The sequence below is a fragment of the Rhinolophus sinicus genome, linkage group LG10, assembly GCF_036562045.2.
Source record: "Rhinolophus sinicus isolate RSC01 linkage group LG10, ASM3656204v1, whole genome shotgun sequence".
Taxonomy (NCBI): Eukaryota; Metazoa; Chordata; class Mammalia; order Chiroptera; family Rhinolophidae; genus Rhinolophus; species Rhinolophus sinicus.
The window spans coordinates 98418224-98433178 of record NC_133759.1 but is presented as its reverse complement, the minus strand read 5'-3'; positions in this window follow the sequence as shown (position 1 = coordinate 98433178).

The following is a 14955-nucleotide window of genomic DNA, read 5'->3' as shown; positions in this document are numbered from 1 at the left end:
GTTGTCCCAAGCACAATGTGGTAATAATCCCAGTTAGATGCATTGGGTGGGGCTGTGGGAGAAGTTCCTAGAGGGTCTCTGGTTAAAGGAGAATTTTGCAAGACCTCACTCCCAAGATTCTTTTCCAGTTGGTCATTTTTAATGTGTACATTGAATAGTCTAAGGCAATTCTACTACAGATCGCCCACAGATCCTACTCTGAGAAACTGCTTTCTAACTTTATCTAATGATGCAGGACAGTGAGGCCAATGGAAGTGTGCCCAAGTTTTACACCATTTCTGGATGAACTGGTTAGGTTTGCCTCCAGCTAGCTGTACAAACGTTGAAGTGATAAAGTAGATTTTCTGAGCATTTGGGATTTATATCGCAGTTTCTCCTTTTAGGAATGTGCCGGCGTGCTCACCTGGGACTTTAGGCAATGCTGTTTTGCATTTAGAGTTCATTTTGCTCAGTAATTATTCATAAAGTATTTTACAGAGTGTATTTGGTCTCCCCCCAGCTTGATCACAAACTTCTGGGTAGTTGGACAGTTTTAATTTTTTTTCTTTTTAATGACATGGGAAGAGAAAAAAACGTCCTCAGCAGTGTTGTTGCCAAAAGGACAGCCAATGTCAGTGGGTGTTTATTTTCTACTACCTCAGCTCAGCTCTAAATCTGGAATACGATTCCTTTTAAATCATAGACCAGGAATAGGAATTTGAGGTAGAGAATATTAACTTTTGAAGGAAAGCTTGTATTTTATAATCAAGGGAGGTTTTGTTTTAATGTAATGGTTCTCAAAACGCAGTCCACAACCAGAATACTTAAGAAAGTGATCTTGTCAAAAATGCAAATTCTCAGGCCCACACTCAGTCAGAAACTCTGGGTGTGTATTCATCTAGGTTTTAACCAGCTCTCCAGTGATTTGTCTCAGGCAGTTCGGGCTGTTACAACAGAATACCATAGGCTGGGGGAGGCTTACACATTTCTTTCTCACAGTTTTGGAGTCTGAGACGTCTAAGGTCAAGGTGCACGCAGATTTAGATCTTGGTGAGGACTCTCTTCCTGGTGTGTAGATGGTTGTTTTCTCTCTGTATGTCCAGATGGCCTGTCCGAACTGTGAGCACATGGAGAGACAATTCCTCTTCTTCTTACAAGGGCACTGATCTCATCATGAGGGTCCTACCCTTGAGACATAATGTAAAGCTAATTACCTCCCACAGGTCCTACCTCCAAATACCATCACATTGGGAGTTAGGGTTCTAACATGTGAATTTGAGCAGGGCACAAATATTCAGTCCATGACACATTCCAATGCGCACTTAAGTTTAACACGGGTTGGAAAGTACAGGACAATCTGTTTTATTATAGCTTTTATAATTTAAAAAAACATACTTGAAGAGTATAAAATAGTAAAGCCACCATGTAACCAAACTGTACAATCTGCTTTGCTAGAAAACACTAAGCATAACATGTCAAATGTGCATGAAGAGAGATTCCGCTGTATAAATGTATAAAAGAAGTAAAAGAAATGCACAGAACCTAATGAAAATATTTGTTGCATCTTTTTACTTACTTCTTTTTGTTTTTTTTTGTTGCATCTTTCAAAGTGCTTTATCTCACTTAATCTCAATGAAATCTCCTACCTTCCCTGAGATGAAGATTAAGTCCTCTTATCTTCCTATTTTATAGTTAAAGATACTAAAGTCAGAGATGACGTGGGGTAAGTCACATGGGTACCCAGAGCTGCCTAAATTCTCTACGCGCTTCCCTCCATGAAAAAGCACATCCTTCTTTTACTGTAACAAATGAATTTCCATCCCCCTTACCTGCTTAGCAGAGATTGGGGTACATATTACCTTCCAGAGTTGCTTGCTAGTTTTTTGTTGTCTTCAAACCTTCCTTTTTCATTCACAAATTAACAGCTTGTCCTCATATTAACCAGATGGATGGCTGCACCTGGTTAACTGGACTTGTAAGATGGATAAGCAGATTAAGGCACGCAGCGTTCGGAGTGCTCTGTGCTGCCCAGACATAATTAAGAAAGGCGAAGCGAGTTCTACTGGGGCTTCAGGGAGGGAAAGGCCCAGTGGACTGATTTCCTGGAACTGCTTCAACTGCTAAATTATGAGATGTGCCGGCGGCCGCACTGGGAGGACGTTGAAATTCTGCTGCTGAGAGGGCACAAATTCTTTTTCCCTAAGACGTTCAGCATTTAAATCAATGTTTCTCAGAGTGTGTCTCTTGACCACCTGTCCAAGAATCATCTGAATGTTTATTGAAAATGCAGATTTCCAGAGCCACTAATTTTGGGGGAGGATTTGGTGATGGGTACCAGGAAGCTGCACTGTTAAAAACCTCCCCCTAAAATTGGGAACCACGGACTTACTGCCATTCTCAACTACATAGAATTTCCAGAATCACCTAAAAAAGACTGTACAAAACCATACTCTGTGGAACAGTAACTCTGGTAGAGCCCTTGGCTACCAACACCTACAACAATTTAATCTCCAAAACCCCAAAGTCCTTCAAAAGGCCCAGTATAGCCAGAAGCCAGGAAGGTTTTGTCTCAGAAGCATCCTGAGACATTGGCTGGAGATGCAAATTCGCCACCTCACCCCAGACCTAGTGACCTGGAAACTCTGGGGATAGAGCATCCTCTGATCAATCGGAGGCACGTTGAAATTTAAAGACCATGGCTCTAGACCCGTGCTATTCAAACACCAGTGCATACATGAATTACCTGGGGATCTTGTTAAAATGCAAATTGTTTCAGTAGGTTTGGGAGCTAATAGTCTCCCAAGTGATGTTGATGCTGCTGGTTCATAGACCACACAGTTGAGTAGCAAAACTCTTAGGTTATTTTTTTATCCAATGTCATGAGAGAAATTTCATGTTAAAAAAAATTAATAAAAGTCAGAAGCAGGTCCCCAGGCCTGGGCTGAAATGGTTGGTTGATCAGCATACTTCAGGCATAGAAAGTGAGGCTGCTAAAATACCCTCATTTTGCTCTGAGACTTGCATATTAAGGATGCATTTGTACTGACTGGCCCACATGCCATCCTCCAAAACCCTGGAAACTAAGATCACAAATTTTTACGTGGCTGGGAAAGGAAATGAAAAATGGCTTCACAAGGATCACATTCTGTCACCAGTCAGCTAACAGGCTGTGTGTGGTTAAGTTCTACTCTCTCTAGAGAGACACTGCGTCCTCACTGGTCAGGGAGTTGGGGAGGCCTAGTCCCAACGCCTAGTTCCCAACTCATGTCACTTCAGTGGGCCTTGATTTCCTCATTTATTGCGTGATGGGTTTGGGGTCTTTGCCTGTTCTGCAGTCCTTTACGTTTATTATACACACTGGGTTGTTCCCGGTGCCTAAATTCTGCCTCTGCCTACCTTCTGCACTGACAAGTTGGCTGAAAGCACGGGAGTTTTGTCCCTCCGAGTCAGCCTCTCCTGCTGACCCAGAGATCACAAGCTTTGGCAACATGTGTATGAATTCAGATGCTACATGGTTCCGGTGCTTGTCCTTTTCACCTTTACCTTGGTATGTTTTAAATTATTCAGCCTTGATGTTCCATCACGCTAAAATGACTAATTTGGAATATGGTCACATACTGGATTAGTTTTCCTGGCTGTCAAGGGTTTACTAAGTAGCTCGTGTCTGCTGAGATGAGGTATGTATAAATTAGAGAGTGAGGATTTGCTTGTAATAGGGACCTACCAGGATAATTTGCGCAATCAAGACTCTGGATAGCTAGTAGGTTTATAGAATTTCTCTAGTGTAATTAGGGGAGGCATTGTTGTGTAATGAAGAAAATTAATTAGAACTAAATGTTTAGGGAATGTGTGGTTAGGTAACCGAAGGCGTATTTGCAGCCTAATTGTTTTTTGGCAGCTGGAGGCATTTTATACCCTTTCATGGTGTTTAGTTAATGGATATTTTAACATACCCTATTGTTTGCTTTTCCTTAAATTTAAAGAACTCCCATATTTTAAAAAACATTAATCAAAGGTTTAAACCAAATATATATTTTATATATATATATATATATATCCCATTGGAAAAATGCCTCAGTTGTCTGGTTTATTTGATCATACCATCAAATGTTAATTTTCAGAGGAAGTCCCTGTTGAGGCTACCTGGCATGCCCTCCTGTATCACATAATTAGTCTACTGTATGCTTATAAAACACAAGCACCGAAACATTTTCTAATATTTAGCCAGCACCCACTTCTCAAGTAGTCTGTCTCAAGTCTTCTCTGGAATAACACAGAGTTTTTGAAAATACAGTAATTTAAAAAATAAGACAGATTACTTATCCAGTTGATTATTTTTATAATACACATAAAATTTTGATGTCAAGCAGACACAGATTCAAATCCTGGCTCTGTCATTTACTGTGTGATCTTGGGAAAATTATTTAAATTACCTAAGGCTTAGTTTCATGATCTATAAAAGAAGATAATAGGCCTCACATTATAGGGTCGTTGTGTAAAAGAGACAAAATAAGCATATTTTACTAAATTAGAGCATTTTTTTTATTTCAGATGAGAGAAGCCCAACATAAAATAACTTAAAATGACAACAAAAGAGGAAAATAATTAGAATAATTTTAGATCTCCAAAAGAATTACAAAAATATTATACAATTTCCATATACCTGTCATCTAGCTTCCCTAAATATAAACTTACTGTCATAAAATTATTAAAACCAGGAAGTAACTATTGATAAAATACCTTCATCTACAGACCTGATTAAATGTTGGTGATTGTCTTTTTTCTGGTCCAGGATCCCACATTGCATTTAGGCTTCGTGTCTCCGTAGTCTCCTCCAACCTGGCACAGTTCCTCAGGCTTTATCTGTCTTGACCTTAATGAGAACATTGTCCAGTTATTTTGTCATGATTTAAACTGAGGTTATGCATTTGAAGTAAGAACACCGGAGAAGTGATGTCGTATCTTTCTCAGGGCTTCATATCAGGAGATACATGTGAACAGGGCTCACTGCTGTAATTTTGATTATGGTCACTCACTCGGGGCGGCATCGGCAAAGTTTCTCCACTGTAGATTTACAACTTTTTCCTTTGTAAGTACTAAGTGTTTTGTGAGGTGATACTTTGAGACTGTAAATAGACTTTTTCTCATTATACTTTCATTCACTCATTTTAGCACCCATCAGTGATTACTGCCTACAACAATTATTACTGTGGTGATTGGCAAATGGTTTCTATTTGTACCACGTACTCATATGCTGTATTTATTAACTGGAATTCTGCTCTAAGGAAGAACTGCCCCATATCACTGATTTATTCATTTATTTATATCAGTATGAACTCACAAATATCCATTCCATGGAATATAATCTATTACTATTATATTTACTATTATTATTATTATTATCGTTGCTAAAACTGCCCCGGATTTGGCCATTGGGAGCTCCTTCAAGTTGGTTCCAGTGTCCTTTGGACATGTTTGCATTATTTTTTGAGCCCTTTCTCACTTTCTGGCACCTGTGTGCATCTCACAATTCCAGCCCTGGAATGAGCTATTTCTCCAAGGAGACTCAAGTCATTGGAGAGGTCAAGGCAATGACGCTGGCTTAAAGAACAGCTAATTCAAAGAGTTTAACTGATGTCATTAGAAAGTCAAATCTTTCTCAAACTTTTGGCTCTGCTTTTCTCAGCTTCATTCCTAAGCCACATTCTAGCTACACATGGGGACTAAGATGGCCACAGAGGCTTACCCTTCTGACTACTGTTCCTAAGAAAAAAAAGAAAACTCCTGGTACAAGTCCCATGGAGAGGTCAAATGAACACAGCTTGGGTCAAAAGGCCTATTTCTGATCCAATCCCTTTGGCTAGGGAAATGGGGCATGCTGGCCAAGTACGTATCATATGACCGCCACTTATCAAGCAGGGAGGACAAGTTCAGTCCCATGAGGACCACATGGAATGGGTTTTCCTCAAGAAAAGTGAGCTTTGACAGCGTAGAAATGGGCTTCCTCCACATATATCTACAGAGCTCCTTGTTTGGTGAATGGTAAACAATGACATTTCCATCAGCTCACTCTTGTGCCTCATTTCATGACTTGCATCACAAAGCAGGCAAGACTGAGATAAGAGTCACCTGAATCAAATTAGTTACTTGTTGGCAGTGCTGGCCAAAGATTTTTAAAGTGAAAAGATGAGCTTAATGTTATAATGTGGGGGTCTAGACCCCATTTCTCGGACAACTAATCTAGTTAACATTGTGGGTGGGTGTAAACGAATACATTTGTGTGCATGCATGTAACATCCAGGTCCAGTTTTCAAAGACTTAGATGGAGTTAGTGTGGCAGAACAGAAACAATACGGCTTTTGCTACAAGGAGGCCTGCTCGGTTCCAATTCTTCCACTTGCTGTGTGACCTTGGGTGAGTTACTTAGTCTCCTTGAGCTTGTTTCATCTGTAAAATGGAATAATGCGTACCTCACATAACCTGAGAATTCAATGACATCATGCATGTAAAGCACCTAGCACAATAGTAAGTGCACTGGGAAAATTTAGAATATAAGTACAAATAAAGGAAATATATAGGAAATAAGTAGTAAAAATAAACTAGTGTGGATTTCATCTTTCTTCAACAAAATAATATAGGCACCTTGGAATTTCTAAAACATCATTATAAACATCAGCTTTTATTGAATTAAAAATTTGAAAATTACCAGTTAACAAAATTTGCTGAATATGTCATTTCTCTTTTTATGTTGCCATAAAATAAACAAGCAAACAAATAACAACAGCAAAAAACCAGAGTGAGGAAAAGAACAGAGTGAAAAGGCAACCTATAGAGTTGGAGAAAATATCTGCCAACCATACATCAGATATGGAGTTAATTTCCAACATATATAAGGAGTTTATACAACTCAATAGCAAAAAAACTAGTAACTCAATTTAAAAATGGGCTAAAGACTTGAATAAACATTTCTCCAAAGGCAACATACAAATGGCCAACAGGTATATGAAAAACTGCTCAATGTCACTACTCATCAGAAATGCAAATCAAAACCATAGTGAGATCACTCACACCTATTAGGATGGCTATTATCAAAAATACACAAGACAACAAGCATTGGTGAGGATGTAGACAAATTGGAACACTGTCAATGGGAGTTTAAAATGGTGCAGCCACTATGGAAAATAGTATGGAGATTCCTCAAAACATTAAAAATAAAACTAACCTATCATATGAGCAGCAATTCCACTTGTGAATATTTACCAAAACAATTAAAATGAGAATCTCAAAGAGATGCCTGCACTACCACATTCTCTTCTGCAGCATTATTCACAATAGCCAAGAAGTGGCAACAACCTAAGGGTCCATGGAGGGATGAATGAATAAAGAAAACGTGGTGTATACACACAATGAAACATTGTTTAGGCTTTAAAAGGAAGAAAATCCTGCATGATGATACAGATGAACCGGAAGGAATTTATGCCAAATAAAATAAGCCAGCCACAGAAAGACAAATACTGCATGATTCCATTTATAGGAGGTATCTAAAATAATCAAGCTCATAGAGGCAGAGGGTAGATAGGTGGTTGCCAGGAGCCTGGGGGAGGGGAAAAAGGAGAGATGCTAATCAGTGGGTATAAAGTCTGTTATGCAAGATGAGTAATTTCTAGAGATCTGTTGTACATTTTCCCTATAATTAACAATACTGTCTTGTACACTTAAAAATTTATTAAGGAGATACCTCCCATGCTAAGTGTTCTTACTAAAATAAGATAAAAATAAAATAAAATAAAAACAAAACAAAATAAAATAACCATCTAGAGTAAGGAAGCCAAAAGCCCAGTTTCAAATACCAGTGGAGCCATGCATGGGACAGGGTAGCCCATGACACATGTTGGTACAACTTTATTAAAAATCACTCCAATAATCTCTCCATACTCAGAACCCCTTTAATATTTTCGTAGCATTTGTTTATTATGTTGATGTGACTGCAATTTAATGAGGCTGCTTATTTATACAAACAAGCCAGGATTTAAATCCAAACAAATGTTATCCCCTTCAAAATAGTCACAGAGAAAAGACACGCACTTATTTCAATGATGCTCCAAACTTCTGTGTTTAATTTATCTCTCCTTACAAGCAGACTTTTAAAAAAATCAATTAAAATTCATTTAAATCCAAGACAAAAGTGAATGATCAAGTTCAATGTACCTGGTTGGGGTTAAAGCAATAAGGTAGTAATAGAAGAAAATAACTGGTTTCCAAATAATGGGATACTATGAAACTATTAAAAATAATGGAGCAGGTATTTATGTGCAGCTATGAAATGACCTACAAAACATATTGTTTGGTGGAAAAAAACAAGGAATGTAACCGTATGCACAGCATGCTTTTAACTGTGTTTTTAAATAGCGTATGTATATAAATATAAGCTTAATCTATACATGGGCTATCTCTGGAAAGATGTCTAAATAATTGGTAGTTTGCAAATAGCTATTGTTCTAAAACAGAAATATGTAAAATTTTTACGTTTAATTCCTAGCTCTTATTAGATTTCAAAATTCTTTAGGACAAGGATCATGCGTTATTCTTCTTGACATTCCCACATGCACAGGAAATTACACATAGTAGATACTCAATAATAAATGGTTTTGGATTGATATGCACAGATTTACATAAGGGAAAGCCACGTCAAGAAAGGGGAGTAGAAAGATTTGTCCAAACGGATCACGAAAATAATGTGAGGGCTCATTTCAGGAAGTACTCAAACACAACAAACTTTTCATATTCTTTTTATCTCGTATAAATAAGTGTAACTGAAACTTGGCAAAAAACAGGGCATTCTACTTGCTATTGTGGTAAGTGCAACAGAACAGATAACTCTCCATTTCGTCCCCAGAAAGTAGATACCTCATCGTGTTTATCCTGCCACCCAGCCTTGCACACAGACATCTGCAGTTGTATTTGTCACTGTAAAATTAATAGTCCGTGTGGTTCCCAGAAAGGGTCCAGCTTGGAGAAGGAACATCCCACCACACAGTGTGCAGACAGCAACAGCTGGCCCCATGGCTGAAGCTGCCAGAACACTTGCCATGGGTCACTGCCATGCTTGCAGCACCAGCCCAGCCCACCAGCTCTTCATAATACGATACAAACCCACAGTGGGGGGTGGGGGGGGAAGGTCCACTTCCTTTCATCCTTCAGAACATTTCCTGAGTATCCTATCAGCGAGCACATCATCTAAAGGGAAATGCAAAAGCTCAAGATTAAAAACAAGTACACCCAAGAAGAACGTGGGACTTGGTACAACTTTAGAGAAGATGCAGTTCTGGCTGAGGTGGCCTGGTCTGTTGAAAAGTCCACCAATCTGAAATGTCATGATGCCTGGTTACCTGATGAGAGAGGGAACCTATGAAACCACTTTCCCCACCAACATACAGAAATCAGCTCATTTCATTTGCAAATTCCATAGCTGAGGAGTCTGAGGGAAAGGGTTTGCAAACACTATACATCCAATTTTCTTAAGCACCTACTACGACTGTGAACATTTATGGGCGTTTTCTCCACATGAATGTTCCGATTTTACTGCAGAGGAAACTAAAGTTCGGAGGAATTACTTAATGTGCCCAAGGTCAAACAGCGAGTGATATGTCAGGATCTGCATTCACACCCAGGTCCATCTGACCTGCAGCAGATGTTCTCGCCACCAGGAGAGCCTATGACACGCAGAGGGGAGCAGTGGGCTCTGGGGCCAGAGGAATCCTGACTCCACCACTTGGCAGCTGTAAGACATAAACAACATGCTTGTCATCAGTGTGTCTCCCGTTCCTCCGTCTGTAAAACAATCACCACAACAGTAACTACCCAAGAGGGTTGTTTTGAGCATAAATGCATTTATCTGAGTCAAACACCTAGATATGTTCTTAGTAAGTGTTATTGTGTCAAATGCTGACTCTGGAGAGCCACGGGACACACACACTTTGATGAGAAAGAGGATGACCAGGCTGTAAATCAGAGGAAGGGAGATCAAGGTAAGAGAAATAATGGGAGGTTCAGTGTACGGACCTGTGATGGTATTTGAGGATGGGAGCGGGGAAAAGCTCACTGAGGGAACACGGCCCGAAGAAAGTGGAATAGAACATTAATGATGACAAACTTAGAAATCAGAGGCATCCCGTGGATGGAAATACCCTGATGTTTGTTTTTCAGTGGCTTTGTTGTCGTTGTTCCCTATTCTTTAAACAGAAAAGACATCACGTTATTGAACCGTCTCAAAAGGAATTGTGTAAGAACAAAAACGTCTGAACAATTTGAGCTCCTACGAGGGATTTAGTCTCTCTTCCTCAGCTCAGGCAAAAGGCTTCCGGAAACAAAGCACCAGCTTGGATTCCTAAATGAGCGCCAGTGCCCGTGGTTCGGCTCCTCAAAGCTGCCAGCAGCACAGAACCCAGCAGTTCGTGCTCCACAGCTGGGTTCCGAGCCTGGGGCTGCCAGTGACTTTTTTGCTTCGTGATTGGTTTGCTTCCATGGGATTTGGATCAAGATGAAAAATAAGCCCAACATTATTTGGAAACAGTTCCTATGTAAGAGACCTTCAAACACTTGACAAATAAAAAAACGTGGTCTATAAATATTGCATAATGACCCTAGAATAACTTCCCACTTGCTAATGTTTATCACAGGGCGGGGGGGAGAGAATTAGCAATGGGCACACCTATACTTCAAAAGTTAGGGTGAAGTTTCTTTTATTGAGGATAAAATCCAAGTCATTTGGATGAGTCGAAATCATTTTACTCAGAGGGGAATAGCAGCTCTTAAGGGAAGGAAAATGCATTTGCATTTCCCATCATTGTGATGAAAGTAACTCTATCTAAATGATACCTATTTGTGACTGAGTATCCCCAGCCACCAACACTCAAACCACCAACTCCCGTCCCCATTAAGTCATCAGGGCATTGATGGAGCTTGCGTTGTTCTGTAGTCACAGGGAGGGGGTTGTGCAGACTGAAGATCATATACCTTTAATTCACAAAGAAGAAACCAAACGGAACAATCTCATGGGCACTCACTAGCTGAACGTCTTTTCAATCACTGTCCTCACCATCCTTGGGCGGCACTGGTGCTAACCCTCACCCTTCATTCTGGCGCCGAACTGCCCTGTAGGACCTGCTCCACATGCGGGGGCCAAAGCGGCCATTTATTCACTGCAGACCTGCTGGCTTAAAAATCGGCACTTACAAAGCAGCTTGTGATGCAGTGAAAAGCCCAGACAGAAATGTAATAAACAATGTTTTGAATTACCTTTTGGACATTTAAAAAAATGCTCTGGGCTTGATTTCATAAGGCATTTGCATTTGTAATGAAAAAAAAATAAAAAATCATCTCTGAGCTTCCAGTCTCAGGTTCACAGCCTCTTTTATGTTGTAAAATTTTGCAGGAGCAGTTACAAATTGTACACAGATTCATTATTTCTCGAGTACTTTATCAGGACATTTCCCCATACATCTAATTTGTCCTGTCTGAAATGTAACGTGACATAAAGGATTTTCTTAATTGCTTTTGAAACCCTTCCAAGATAATCAACTGCTTTTTGGAGCATGATAAGAGACAGAAGACAATGGTGCCAGTCTGTTTTAGGATCACGCTGAAGTTTTGGGGTAAGAGATAGCAAAGAAAGGCAACGTTTGCCTCTTAAATTATACAGTGTCTCCATTTTAATTGGGTTTCCAATTAAATGACAAAGTCTGAGAACAGAGAGAAGAAAATGTCCCATTTTTATCTGCCCCACTGCTATGGCTGTCCCTTTGGGAGTAGATACAGTCAATATTTACAAAAGGATAAAAGTACAGTCTTTGTTATTCTGAGGAACTTTAACCAAAGATTAAATAAGGACTACAGCAAAAATAAAGTAACCAAAATTTGGGAGAAGGAATATTATCAAAGGCTGGTTTGTTTCTGCTACCCTGCTTTAACAGATTTAAGCAAATGATGGAACACTTAACTAATTTTAGAACACTTTTACCTTGAGTTTTCAAGCTGCCATTTCTAATCTCATTTTTCAGTTACAGAACAAACTGCATCTGATTTACAGGGTAGGCAGGATTATGGTCGCCCATGAATGTCCACACCCTGAACACCAGAACCACACATGGAAAAACAAACCTTATAGATGTGATTAAGGCTACTGACCTTGAGATAGGGAGATTATCCGGGATTGTGAGGGCGTACCCAACTCATCACATGCATCCTTGAAATTGGACCACCTTTCCCAGCTGTGGTCAGAGGGAGATGAAACAGAAGGGTTGGAGAGATTCGAGGTGAGGTCTCAACCTGCTCCTGCTGGCTTGGCAGATGGAGGCAGGGGGGCCCCAAGCCAAGGAATGTGGTGACCTGTAGAAGTTGGGAACAGCCCTCAGCTTATAACCAGCAAGAAAATGGGGACCTCTTCTCACAGATGCAAGGAACCGATTTCTACCAACCCAAATCAGGAGGAAATGTATTCTTTCCTAGAGCCTCCAGAAAGGAATGCAGCCTGGAGACACCTTGATTTTAGCCTGGAGACACCTGTGTCAGATACTTCACCTACGGAACTCTAAGACAGTATCTTTGAATTGTTTTAAGCTACACAGAAAACTAATACGTTGTCTATAGCATAATATCCTACTTTGGTACCCAGATCATCCTGGAAGTGTCTAAATACAAGAAATGTAACATTAATTTTATTATCATTCAGTATTTAGTCAGCAACACCCTGTGCAATGAAAATTCAAACAGTACTTGCTAAAATCAAATGATGTCTCACAAATGGAAAATATCAAAATGCTAGTGTCCTTTCAGGAAACTGACATTATTAACTTAAAAACACTGACTGGGACACTGGGGAGAAGACAAGAATTATTAGCTTTGTTTTAGGTCAACAATGTTTATATGACGTGCTGGCCCGTAATCATCTTCCAAGGATTGCTCTTGGCAAGAATCAGGGAATTAACTGTTCTCCATTTTAAAGCTGAAACTTGGCAGCCTGTAGGAGGACGTCCACAGGAGTTGAAGCAACATTTCCGTAGGTCTTTTTAACTAAAAGACACTTGAAAACAACAGGAATCATGCCTAGTAACAGCATCACTTTTTTTAGGTGAATTCCATCCAGGCAATATTGATAACCAAAAATAAAATGGTTAACTTGGTGCTTCATTTGTATTAAATGATGACTTTATATATACACGTATGTCTAGCTATAGTTCATTAGCTTTCCCGAAGACATAGCAAAGAATAGCAATTAAGGACATCACAAAAATTGCTATGGAAGGCATCAAACTACGGAAAACTGAGTATGCAGCTCATAAAACAGGAAGAGATTTGTGATCTAAGCCTATACAATCAATAAAAGTATGGTGTTCCATTTTAAGATGGTGGATGAAATGCAGGCACCAAATTTAATTTCCTCCCAAAACCCCAGTGAGAAATATTTTTTAAAAAACACTTCTTAAAACAACAAGAAAAACCGGAAAAGCAGAGAAGAGTAACAAAATTTTGGAAGCTGGAGAGCAAAGGGGACTCATGGTGAAAGGATTTCACCAACCCCCAAAAGCTGAATTGTAACCAGTGGTTAGAAGCACTGAGAACCAAATTAATTTACTGTGAAAATCCTCAACAGGCTCAGGACCATCTACCTCTGAATCTTGGATGAAAGTGAAGGGAAAGAGTAAAGAGAAATGAGTGAAATTCGATTCCCAGATCCCCTTCCCAACACCTCCAGATCACGGGGCTTCCACCCTCTGGACAGACTAACACAGATGATTTCTGGATTGGAAGGTGGGAGACGGGTGAGACACGGGCAGATTGAGGATGAAGGTCTGCACTGGAATGGAATAGGTACACCCTTAACCCGATGACTCCGTGGGCAGATTACAAGGAACAGGCTTACTCGTTCTGGGCGGCGAGTTCAACATCAACACTGAGGGATAAGACTTGAACAAAGGAAGGCAGAAGGAAGTCTAAGAAGGTGAGGTGGAAGCCTGCTGGGATTGGGCAGCAATTCCCGTTTCCAAAGAGCAAAATGACTTTTACATGAGCCTCAGAAAGTGACTGCATTTTCCATATCCTTGTGTTACCAGGTGGTTTAGTCATGACGCTGCTTGACATGGAACATTGCACATTTGGAGATTTCTAGTAGGGTCGATGAAAACGGAGAGACACAGGAAAGCTCAATGTCAATTTCAGGATCTCTGAACCGTGTGGGAACTCGAACATAATCTAGCGAGGAAAGCAAAACAGCTCCCCCTTTATCTGGGGACTAGGTCTACTGGATGAACTGCACTCTTAAGTACCGTTTTCCCCCGAAAATAAGACCTAGCCGGACAATCAACTCTAACGTGTCTTTTGGAACAGAAATTAATATAAGACCCGGTCTTATTTTAGTAAAATAAGACCGAGTCTTAATTACCATGTTATAGTAAAATAAATTATTTTACTATAAAAGACTGGATCTTATATAATTTCTGCTCCAGAAGACGCATTAGAGCTGATTGTCTGGCTAGGTCTTATTTTCAGGGTAACACGGTAAGAGTGCCTATGATATAAAAGGTACGCATGGATCTAACAATGGCTCTCTCCATCACCAATTCTGGTATCTCTAAGGTGCAATGAACCTTAGTAGGAAGAGGCTGCCAGGAGTGCTGCCAGCCCTCAGGATGAGGACCCTTCTGGCCCCTCCATCTCCACCCTCTCAATAGCCTAAAGGCATGATTGAGGGGCTGAGGTGCTTAGCAAATTCATCCCTCTAGCTATACTTTCTTGTGATAAACTTTCACCTGATACACGCCCCCCTCCGCCCCCCCCCCCATACACACCCTAATAGCTTAACAATACAGACCTCAGGCTTTTTCCCCCAATCAGCCATCAGACAGACCACTGGCAGTCAGAACTCTGCCCTCCATGCAGGGGACTGGAAGACCCTTTTCTGAAGAATCAGACCTGAAA